We start from the raw sequence: 12,084 nt of genomic DNA on the forward strand, positions 1-12,084 counted from the left end.
CAGGGCCCAAGCCTGGATAACTAACAAAACGGGATGACTTCTCATCACTGCAGAAGCAGACAGATTTTTAAGCCACCCATCTTTAAAAACTCACATTCATATTTCTGTCATGAGACATAACCAACCTGAACTTTAATTGCAAGGAATCAAGGTAACGTTACTTACACTACTCTCACTCCTCAAAAATTAAAGCAGAGATAATTTTTACAGACAAACCAGATGAAAATGAAGAGAATACCTCTTTCACATTAAGCTGAGACTGAGTCTCAAGGTATTTCATAAAGCTGCACAGGAAATGGACTTCTTTGCTATTCAAACGTTTTAGTAATTTTAGAAAGTCCCCACCCCAAATTTAGACATACACAAATATCTGGAAAAATGTTTATGTTCTTATAAAACAAAAACATTAATAAAGAATGGCAAACTCCTTATATACTAACCTCTGTCAGCTATTGACAGCTTCAACATAAACAATTTTTTTTTGTTATTTATTCTGAAAATATAGAAACAAGATGTTTTAGAAAATTGATGATGTGTTGTTTTTTTAATTGAGAAACACACCAAACCCTCTCTTACATTCAGCTTTAATTTCATCAGTGAATACTATCCAAAAGATACCAAACCCAAAAAGCACAGTTTGGAAATGCCTGAACAGCTCTGGTGACTCATCCATAGGAGAGCAGGGAAACCTACTTTGCCCCAAAACTGTTGAAAGGTTGAACTTGTTTCAGCCTACTGCCCTCATACTTGAGTGCCATTCAGAGCTCTGCTCCTGGGGAATGCTCCTCAGAAAAAGGCTGCTTCCTCTTATTTTTTGTTCACCTAAGGAAAGAAATACTTTGCACAAGAAGTACCGCTGCACTCCCATGTGGCACATGATGCACCATGACAGAACTACTCCTTTACCCACAGAGACTGAAAACCCCGGCAGCTGGGGAAGGCCACCCTGAGCCTACTCAGGCTCTGAATGGAAAAAGTAATTCTCGTCCCTGTCATCCGACACCTCTTGCTATCATTACATTTGCTTTGTATTTTAAATAGAACATTGTTAATGAACATACTTTCCACTACTCAACGAAATTGACAGTTTAACTCCTCGGGAGCCAGGCTAAATCCCCAGAGAAAGGTCAAGCTGCAAAACACTGGTCCTTGGTATGCAGCATGAGACACAGTGACCAGCACTGTGGAGCAGGCACCCTACAAAACTAAGGTAGAAAAGTCAGAATGATTGAGGAGAGGTGGTCACCCAGCCCAAGAATGTAATTCTGCTCTTGACACAGGCTGTATTCATCAAAGGTGAGCTACCATCACACAAATGAGCAAAGATATCTCCACAGCTGTTTCTGCCAGGCCAGGGATAGCCAAGCCGCCCCTCCAAAAGGGGAATTTGTATGCACTGAGCAGAACGGATTTCAGACAGCAGGGAACTGCAAGAGGAGCAGCATTCCCTTCTCTGTCTAGCAGTCAAGACTGCTCAAGAGTCTGGATGTTTGGATAGGAAAAGGAAGAGGCTGTTTCATACTGCTCATGGTGCTTTGCTTCGGAGATATCCCAGACCCAAATGGGCTTGCACAGCCACTGACATTATCAACACCCACCAAAGAGACAATCAGGCACAGCCTCCTGTCCCTTTTGCCCCACTCACAGGTGCCTGCCTTTTACACGCAGGAGTTGAATGTCAAAAACATGAACACTGGGCTCTTAAAAGGAACAAATATTTCTGCACTCAAACAATGTGCTCCCTTAGTGTTGGACTAGATTTTGATTTATTTTAGAAGAATAGTCTCTAGCCAGTGGTTGGTGCAGTTCTTTGCATAAACAGAGACCAGATGGACAAAAAGGGGCATTTACCCAGGGCAACAAAGTACAGCAGTCAGGCATGCCTGACATGTCAGGAGTTATTTACTGGTCTTACAGCACCTGCGTGTTGTATACAGCATGCTCCACCCACTGCCCCAAGCTCATCTGGGCAAAGGTTGTACAGACATACCTCACAACCCTCTTTGCGTAGCTTTCTTTACTCGCTCCCAGGAACTGCTAGACACTGGGCATTCCTCCCTCCCACGTAGGAGGGAACCAAGGAAGCACAACAGCAGCTGTGTCACTCTTGCCTAGAGAAGGAAGGAACAGAAAGTGCACTAATTGACCCTAACACTGCAGGAGCCAGCATATATACTCAACTGCCACCTCACAGCATCAGCCCAAGACTCTGAAGATTTGCCATCCACTCAGAAGCATCTCCAACACTTTTACACAATGTGATTATTTCGTATTACTGAGGTGCCTGACATCTTCATATAACACTGCTTGGGTCCTTCACGTGGTTGCTAGCCCCAGCCTTCATGCTGTGATGGCAAACCCAAGAGGAGAAAGTTTGGCAAAGATGTCTGCTTTCTGCTCACATCATGAAGCCCTCTCAGCCTTCATATCCATCTTCTTTAGTACTGAGGTATTAAAAAGCCACAGTGTGTACAACACTCCTGTCTGAACAAACTCCACAAAGATAACCCTCCCAGTGACATAAACTTGCTTCCACACCAAAATATTTTCCTTTTTCACATAGCTCCCCTCTTATGGTATTTCATACCATTAATACAAGAACAATCAGCAGGTTTTCAACTAAACCTTCTCGGGTTTTAAATACAACATGTTCAAACAGTCTTCTTCAAAGTACTGTCTTAACTATTCAGGCAGTTCTGCTGCAGATTTAAATCTACTCCCTTCTTCTGCTGGGGAGACTGACTTTTATAGGGATACAAGGAAGTACACAAATGCGTAGTGAAGAAAAGGTGCTTCCTTAGTAACCTATTACTTCTCATTTACATTCTCATTTACCCAGACACTTACATTTACTTCAAAATAAATTCTGAAATGTTGCTGAAAATACAAAATTTCACTCTGACATCTACTTTCTAGATTAATTGACACAGTATATATCAAACCATGGTTTATCAGAGCATTAAACTGAACTTTCTATAACCATGGGAGGATGGTATAGATTAGTTCATAAACATTTCATTTCTCCCTCAATGTAGCAATAATGGGTAGCAGCATTCCTAAATCAAACTGTTTATTGCAAAAGAAAGGCTATTGCCAATCCTCTGGAAAGGCCTTGCACTAAGAAATGAGTAAGGGAGATTGATAAAAGCAATAAAAATGTATGTGCATATTTCCTCAGCAGCATGAAAAACATTTCAAGAGGGATTGTTCATGCTGGTTAAAAGATACAGCAATGATAATTATGATTTGCCATTATACTTTTAAACAAATTTATTTTTACTGTGTCCCCATAGTTTACATACGCTCTTTATTTTCTTAAGGGTGTACGGTCTTCTGTTGGATGGAATGCATTTAGGCACAGAGAAATGTCACAGGGTGAACTGCAGCTAGTGGCATGGCTCTGAAGGAATTCAGCTCCTGCCCAACCCCACAAACATCCACTGAAGCTCACTTGGCCTCTTCATGGTCTCCTGAGTGAAAATGGGCAACAAGGAACACATTAAGAAAGAGACCAGGACAGGTGGACAGCACACAGTCTTGAGAAAGCCAATGACAAAAGCAGCACCTGCTTTTCGTGGCTCCTCAGTTATGTTCTCTGAAGCCATCTGGAACATTTTTCTTTGGTGCACTGTTCTCTGTGCTGACCTTTTCCCTTCATACCTCCCAGTTGTATGCCAGGGCCAAAATGGACAACTGCTGTGCCTCTGGTCTACATCAGAGCACATCGGTCTGAACAATTTCCAACCTCTTTTGAGCATACTTAGCAGGGTAGTGCTATGTAGTACAGATCACATCCATTTTCCATGAAGGTAGACCCTTAAGAGGATCAGAAGTCAGGAGGAATGCATAACACTGCTTTTGTCTCACCAAGTTTGGCCACACTGGAGCTTATTTTTCTAGGGCTCTGCTACAAGGACCAAGAGATCATGAGTGAACCCCACGCATCACATGGAATAAAAGCAAAACTCTCTTTCATGGTTGCCATCAAACATGTGAAGCAGGTTTCGAAGTGAAAAGGTGAAGAAACAAAGCACCCATAATTTGTTATATTTGGGAAACAACAAGTCTCATGTATTTAAGCCAATCATAATTGCAGGGTTTTGGACTTGAAACTTGATTCACACTTCATGTAGACTTGCAGTTGGGAGCAACAGAATGCTTGCACTGTGGGGAAGGAGCCTTGTGATAAGACCTATTTTTTAAAAAGTTCCTTTTCAGAATAGAAGTATTATTTAATTCAAAGCCCTTTCTGGAACTGGCACAGTTGCATGATTTTCTTTTAAAAATCTCTACAGCATAGCCATGCTTAACTTTTCACAGCAGGATGTAAAGAAAGAGAAAATACTGAAGAAACCCTACAGTCAGGTATAGCTTGTAGGAAAGTCAGTATAGCACAGAGTTCACAACCTCAAAATTTAACCTTTATTGTCACAAACGGCCCAATCAGATTTCTCCTTCATTTCGCAACCTCTGTATACACTTCAAAGCAGCATGACAGTGATTGTCTCTGCCCACAGCTACAGTAAGTGTGGTGGTATTTACTTTCCTACAAACTACCTAAGTAGCTAGTCCTAACAACATAACCCTCATCCACCCTGCAGTAAGTTCATCATGTCTGGGGACACCACATAGTATTAAACGTTTGGAGAGAGGCTACAGAGTGCCTATGGGTCAATTTTAAAGTCTTACAAGAAATTATGACAAAGGCCTTAAAATAGCTACTAACGAATAAATTGCCATCCACCCCATCATTAAAGTGCATAATAGTGCAGAGATCCACTTCTCAAAGTAAGCAAATGAAGTTTCTAGTCTGTTTTCCAGAGTTCCTGGTACTCAGGACTTACAAGATGTCTCTTTTCACTGAGTGGAAGCTCCACTTCCCAGGCTCTTAGACCCCATTAACTAAGCTCTTTTCCAGGGCTCAAGGAAACACATGCTCTGCTGAATCTCAAAAGCCCTTGCAAAAACAAAAGAAAGCTATATGTCCTTCCAGGTAAAAGTGATTAATTGCTTCCTACAGTCTTGTTACAGAAGATACACATATCCTAAACCAGGTATCATTCAAGGAATGACATGAACATTGTGTATGTTAACATGCCACATATACCTGGCACATCAGAGGAAATCGGGGATGGGATTTTATGCTCACTCCTTAGGCTATTACGGTTCTCACCTTTATCAATTCAGAGACACAAAAGAGGAAAACTTATTTTGGTTTTATCTTTCTAAATATTAGCTCTCCAGACTGTTTGTTCAGGAAAGCATTTTCTTTGGGAGACAAAGACGGATCAATTTTTTACTCCATGCTATACTGAACACTACCATTTTTCAGGTTGTTCTCCTCCATGTAAATGACAGTACTTTTTAACTGCCTCATTAGTTTAAAAGTGGTTTCAGTTCAGAGTTTCTTATCTGTAACATTCTTGTATATCTGAAAAAGCTAAGTTTGTTTTTAGAAGACAACAAATTTAACTTACAAATAATTTAACTTACAAAGTTTCCTCTGGCCTGCTCCTTAGTGATGCAGGAACATATCTGATCTCCTGAGCCAGGGTTGATGTTATAACTGTATTTTTTGCACATCCCTGAGGGAAAAAACACCAACAATCAGTTGAACTCGTAGGGGCCACCACACACAGCAAGAATGAATGCATTTGCAGAAAAGCAGGACTGAACTACTTCTTCAGCAAGTTTGCTAAGGTTGTGGAACAAGCCATGCAGAGAAGACAGGCCAGTATCTACACAAGGTCAGAGTGTAGCCCTACAATCACAAGGCAGCCTTGCTAATCACCACAGTGGTAACACAACCATCCTAGCATACCTTTCTACAGCCTCTGAGCTCAACACCTACACCTGTGCAAGGGTGGTGCTTAGCTAATTCAGCTTCTTGAGAGCCAAAAAGCATCTGTTAAAGAAATCCTTCTTTCTTCAGTGCAGATAAAACCCATTACATTAATTTGTCCAGTTCAGTAGCAGCTTCTATCACACCATTTCCGCCAAATTTAGTGCTACTCTCTTGCATACAGACTAATTCTCTCCCAGCCCCTTGCTAAAACAGGGATAAGAAAACTTACTTTTCAATTTGCCTGGACTAATAGGTACAGCTCCTGGTCTCTGTGTCTAACATAATTAGCACAAAGCATGGGAATGAGTTCATACCACAAGCTGAAACCAAGACCTCTCAAACTCCTGTCACAACACCAACTCTGAATTGGTGAGAATGTTTTCAGTTAATGGCTGAGTTAGGCTGGATTTCAGCTGAAGATCTGCGGAGGAAATGCTGAGTAGCTTGTTAGAGCTACTGTATCCAAACCCTCAATGATGGTTAATTGAAATTAAACATATATATTTTGCACATAAAAAATCTATGTTAGAAGAGCAGAAAAGCTATAGAATTCAGGATTAGGAAACCCTAACATCAAAGTTACTTGGCACTTATAAACAAAAACCCAGTAGTTCATGAAGGCTGATCTCAGCGTTATCTTTATCGTTTGAGTTCTATCAAACCATCAGCTTTCTATCTATGACAAACCAGAGTTCTATCAACAGAGCAGCTTTCTCCCAAAGGCCAAACAAATAATGAACAGGAAGCCTGAAACTGTAAGCATCAATACTGCTTGAATAGGGACACTTTAAAATACTATTGGAAGTGCATATGCCACCATGTAGGAAGCCCCTCATTTTGATTCTGATATAATTAAAAATACATTTTAATAAAAATATTTATAAAAATATATTCATCCGTATACAAATACGATACTGATTACACATACAGGGAGTAGCCTTGTTCTGGGAAGATGATGCCATACTTGCACAGCCCTATTTCACACAATACTTTCAACCTTCAGCAACACTAGAAGTATATTAAGATTTGCTGTTTTCAGCAAATGCCTTTATGTGCCTTTTATATTCACAACCTGCTGCTCTGATCTATGTTACTTGAAAGTTAAGTGCATTTTTAATGGTCTGCAGCTGATTTATGTAGCTCTGATCAAAAGACAAACTTTGCTGAAAATTTGAATTCTTCATAGCCATACTGCAGAAGTTTTATCCTGTGCCACATGCTAAAGTGAATACAGACTGACAAACATCTGAGTAGCTGAAGTTTCCTTCTTAGGTATCAGACTTAAATTCTCCCTACAGAGGAAACCAGGACTTCAGTCTGTAACTTCCAGTCTTCACTGGGAATGCTCCCTGAAACAGATTTTTAAATAATTTACTGAGCAACTCGTACAGTCTTGCTGCAAATCACTAGTGCCACATGCTGAAAGCTGCTGACAGCTATCCAACTAACAAAGACATGCTGGCACAGGTTTCAGGACAATATACTAGACTGGCAACCCTTTTAAAACTGATATTTTGAAGTTTCACGTTAAAAGACCTGAGGAAAAACAGAATCTCATCCCATGGTGAGAAAGCACCTGCCACCACAATCTTCAGGCCTGCCAAGTCATGTTCTCAGCTCACGAGACTCACACACCTGACATCCATGTCCTTCTCCCTGCCAATACCCAGCTATCACTGGACCTCACACACAAATCTTGGAGGTCTCTGGCATCTCTCTGGTCCTCTAAGTCACATGCTGAAGGATGTGGCTCTCCTGGTAGCAGTGTTCCTATATGCCACGTGGTCAGAAAGCAAGAGTGCAATTGTGGTGCCCTGACAGGATGGAGGAACGAGAGCTAGTTACCAGGGGCCCATGCCCTCAGGAGGCTCACTTGAAAGCACACACATCAGCTGCACCCCATCTCTTGCTGTCACATTATGTTGCACCCACATGACTAAACCTGTGTGACCCCATGCAAAGGCACACTAAGGAGAGTCACATATCAAGGGAGAAGTAAGCTGAGAGCTCTGCGTCTTATTCCAGCTTACCCTGCACTATAATGCCAACATTAAAAAGTTGGACTAAGAACATGCAGGTCCCCTGATGGGCAGACGTGCTAAATTGGCACCTGGGTTCTTCTTGAAAGAAGACAGCATACAAGCTTTAAATAACCTACCCAGAAACCAAACCTCTGGGCTATTCATATCAGACATGAATAGTTGGACACACTCTGTGACACAGGCTGAAAGTCTAAAAAGGGATAAAGTGCTTTGTGAGAGGGGTCAGTGCTGTGTCAAACTTCTGGTCAGATCCTGCAGCTTGGCTTTACAGACAGTATCACCATCACATGTAGCAGGACAGAGGAATACACATAACCATAGCTCTTTTAACAGGAGTCTTTACTATCCAAATACATAGACAGCCATCTGGCAGAAATCACCTTTAGGGCTTGTACATGGTGTTTACCAGCTGTCAGACGACCTCTTCTGAATGACTAATCAGCCAAGAGGAACACACCTATAAGCAGTTCTTCCACTTCAGATTTGTACCTTGGATATAAAAAAATTATTTAAAGAACAAGTACATGCCAATGGCACAGGAAAAGCTCTGAGAAAAATTAGGACATTTGCATCCAAGGGCTGCATTAACAGGTAGTTTTCCACATGAAGTCCAGCACACCTAGACCTGGTGGAGAACACTCTTCCACAGCAACAAATGCTCCTGCAGACATAATAGGAATAATGATGCCCTAGCTCAGTAATATACATAGAAGGTTTTAGGTGACTTGTTTGACAGAAAAAAATGTATGCAATGGGATATTTTTTCTCAGTTCCTTTAAAAATTCTTTTACTTGCAGTGGGAATGAAAGACATATATAAATTCTAAAAAAAGGATAATTCCTTTTATATGGTTCTTCTGACCTCAGTATACTTGTACAGCCCTCATGTCTGGAGAATAAGTACTCCTCAGATGAACAACAGGAATATTAAGTTTGACCAAAACTAAAACAAATTTAATTTTAAACTGTCTTACCCACAGAGCTTCACTTAAATGCTTTTTCTTCAGTTAACCTACATCTCCCTTATTTACTAACTGTGTATCTTGCAAGGCCATGGACTTTTTTTTTTTAAGCAAGATAATGCTTTAAATTATGTTCACTGTAGTAAACATGTTAGATATTGCTCCCAACAAAGCAGGCACTGAAGTGAATACACATTCTTTCCAGCTGTAGCAATGACCTAACAACACTGGAAATCATAAAAAAACCCCAACACGTAAATGGGTGACTCAAAAGACACTTCAACCAAATCAATTTGTAACAAAGCCCAAGTGTCACAGAGTCCTCAGGTCAGGGCAGTAAGACATTGTATGGGAGCCCACTGACTTGGTATCTTTACATCATGTTGGCAACACTTCCAGAGTGGTGGATATTGCTGGTGCTGGGTATGACCGGGGGATACCATGTTTTTCAGTGTAACATACATATCTCTAGCAGTTTGGAGTCTCAAAGGAATAAGTTTACCACTAACCACACAATATGAGAATAGAGGAGCTACTAATTTGGGAGAATTTACACCCAATAACATACAGCAAACCATATTCCTCTCCTGAACCATTAATACAAAAGGTCAGGAAGGACAGAGAGGCCAATTACTAGTATAGGAGATGACTGTAACAAAGAAAAAGCATCACCATTAAGAGGGGGGAAATCAGAATTAGAGACTAACCCTATGACTATACCCACACAAGGAATGGAGGTGCAGGGACCAGACTGTGCTGGGAAGGGATACATCACTTACACCGCTGTCACTTAAGCCTGGCCATGCTGTGTCTCTGTTAAGTCCCATTAGGCTGCTGCAAGAAAAGCACAATCCCAAACTGGAAACAACATCTAGAAGGTGGCCATGAATGCATTTGCACTCAGTGGCCATGAATGCATTTGCACTCTCTGCCCTCCTGCAGTATATATTTCTACTCTGTTTCCTGCAAACACATGCCAAAAAAAAAAAAAAAAAGAAAAAGAAAAAGAAAAAAAAGGTTCTTAATGTCCCATTTTTTACAACCACCCTTCTTTCCCCAAAAAACAGTATGAAAAAATGTCAGTCTTTGCTGCTGTTTGAGGCATTTCCTGATCGCAGGAACTGACACTCGAAACCCAGACAAAGTTTGCCTTTCTGTGGCTTATGGCAGGATCTACCATCTTTCAGCTCCCTTATCACTTTACCCTGTGCGTGGGTGGTAGGATATGTCCTGCCAGATCTTCCTGCTGCAACAAAGCCACCGAGACTGTAAACTGGGTGACCAGGCATCCCTGTGAATGAAAATCTCCCTGTCAGCCTCCTGCCGGTTAACAGACCAAGGTGGTGGGCTCACCCTGGAGCCTCCACCAGACCAAGGAGGGCACTCCCTGGGAGGCTCTACCTGATGGGACCTCGCAGGCATGCCCAAATCTCACCTCTGGGCATGCAGATTCAGTAATTCCTACCAAACTCTGTTTTACTTCTTTCCTCTCAACTGCCCCTGCATGGTCCTCTCCTGCCTGCTCTGGTACGAGATCAGACTCCCAAACGAAAAATAGTACAAGTTTTCGGGCTGCAACTGGTTTTGTAAGGCGGGTGCGCCTGGCTGAAAGAACAGCCAGCCAGCTCTCTACATTGCCAGTCACGCTTGGAGAGGCAAGCCTCCTTTCAGGCAGGCCCATCTATAGGAATACCTATTCCTGTAGTGCCATCTTCTGGTTTGGGTTGTAGGAACAATATGGGAAAATGGGACTGATCAAAAGATATTTTTTTTAATCTGTTAAAAAGCATTACAACAGGTTTAGACTGTGGATCAATATGCAGAAACAGCTAAACCATGGGATTTCTCTCAACAGATTACATATAATTCACCTCCCAGTAAATTATTAGTTTTAAAATGACAAGGTTTTGAAAAATATCTTCTGGGCTGATTTGCTTTGTGTTTTGAGCCATTACAATCTTGCTTTTCAGTTTTTGTTTTATTCCCAACAAACATCAAGGCTCAAAACTCACTTTTTGCTTACACTTTTTGTGCAACCTCATGGTTCTGGAAGGTAACATCTGATGGTTCCCCAACACCATGTGGGGAGTAAGGAAAGCATATAAAATCCCATTGATGGGGATTGTATATCATTTTAACCCAATCCTCATCACAATGGCGATTTGTAACATCTATTTTCTAGTCAGTTTGTATCTCAGGGTTGTGTTGGTTAACGACGTGGACAGGACCTCCTTTCTCAGTGAAAGATGCTGCTATACATCTCAAAACTTTCCCAAATGGTTGATTCAGGAGAGTAGTATCTGTCAGGGCTGTCCTGTGCACCAGGGTGGCCACAGGAGCTGAAGGGAGGAAGAACTACGAGCAGACTGTTACATCTTTATCCTCTCCCCCACCTCCAGTGGTTTTCTCTTCCCGAGAGTAATGCTTTCTCCATGCTTTGGAAAGCCCGAGCATATAATAATCATAAACCACCTAGGGAAGCGGCCCTCAAAAAAAAAAAGGAGGGGGGGGGAGGGGGCAGGAAATAAGAGTGCTAAAAGATTTTGGTGTGCAGGTTACACAGATTAAACCCCACCGACATCAGGAGGCCGTGGGGCAGCCTTCTCACAGGGGCGGCCGCTGCCGCCGTCTTGCCGCCAAAATGGACCCTGAGGCGCAGCCCCGAGGGGAGGGCAACCCCGGTTCCCCCTCTTGGTCCCTGGCCAGGGCTGGGGCTGTCAGCGCCCCCCCCCCCAAACCGTGACAGCCTCGTCCCTGAGGGACGCCCCGCTGCTGCCGCCCCTATGGAGGGAGGACGAGGCCGCGGCAAGGCTGGGAGCGGCTCACGCCCAGCGCCATCACCCCCCACCCGAGCACATCATCTCCCTCGCCCTGGCGGCCGCCTCACCCTCCCCGGGAGCGCCTGAGTCACCTTTGCTCCCGCTCCCCTCTGTAACGTGGTTTCAAAACTACATTAGAATAATAATTATAACAACACAGATGTCTGATCATAATCCTCTTGTAAGTCTAGGTGTATCAGAAGAGATTTATATCTGCCTAAGACGGGAGCAGGGGCGACTACAGGGATGTGTGTTGCAAGCGGCTTTGGGCAGCAGTCATCCTTCCACTCGCCAGGCAGGGCGAGGCGAGGAGCCACACTGACAGAACCGAGAAGCTGTCACTAAACGACCCGGAAAGAAAACGAGGATAACAAATTAATAATAACCAACCCACAGGCTTTACAACGTGCCGCCGGG

Source organism: Falco cherrug, chromosome 8 (assembly GCF_023634085.1).
Source record: "Falco cherrug isolate bFalChe1 chromosome 8, bFalChe1.pri, whole genome shotgun sequence".
Classification (NCBI taxonomy): Eukaryota; Metazoa; Chordata; class Aves; order Falconiformes; family Falconidae; genus Falco; species Falco cherrug.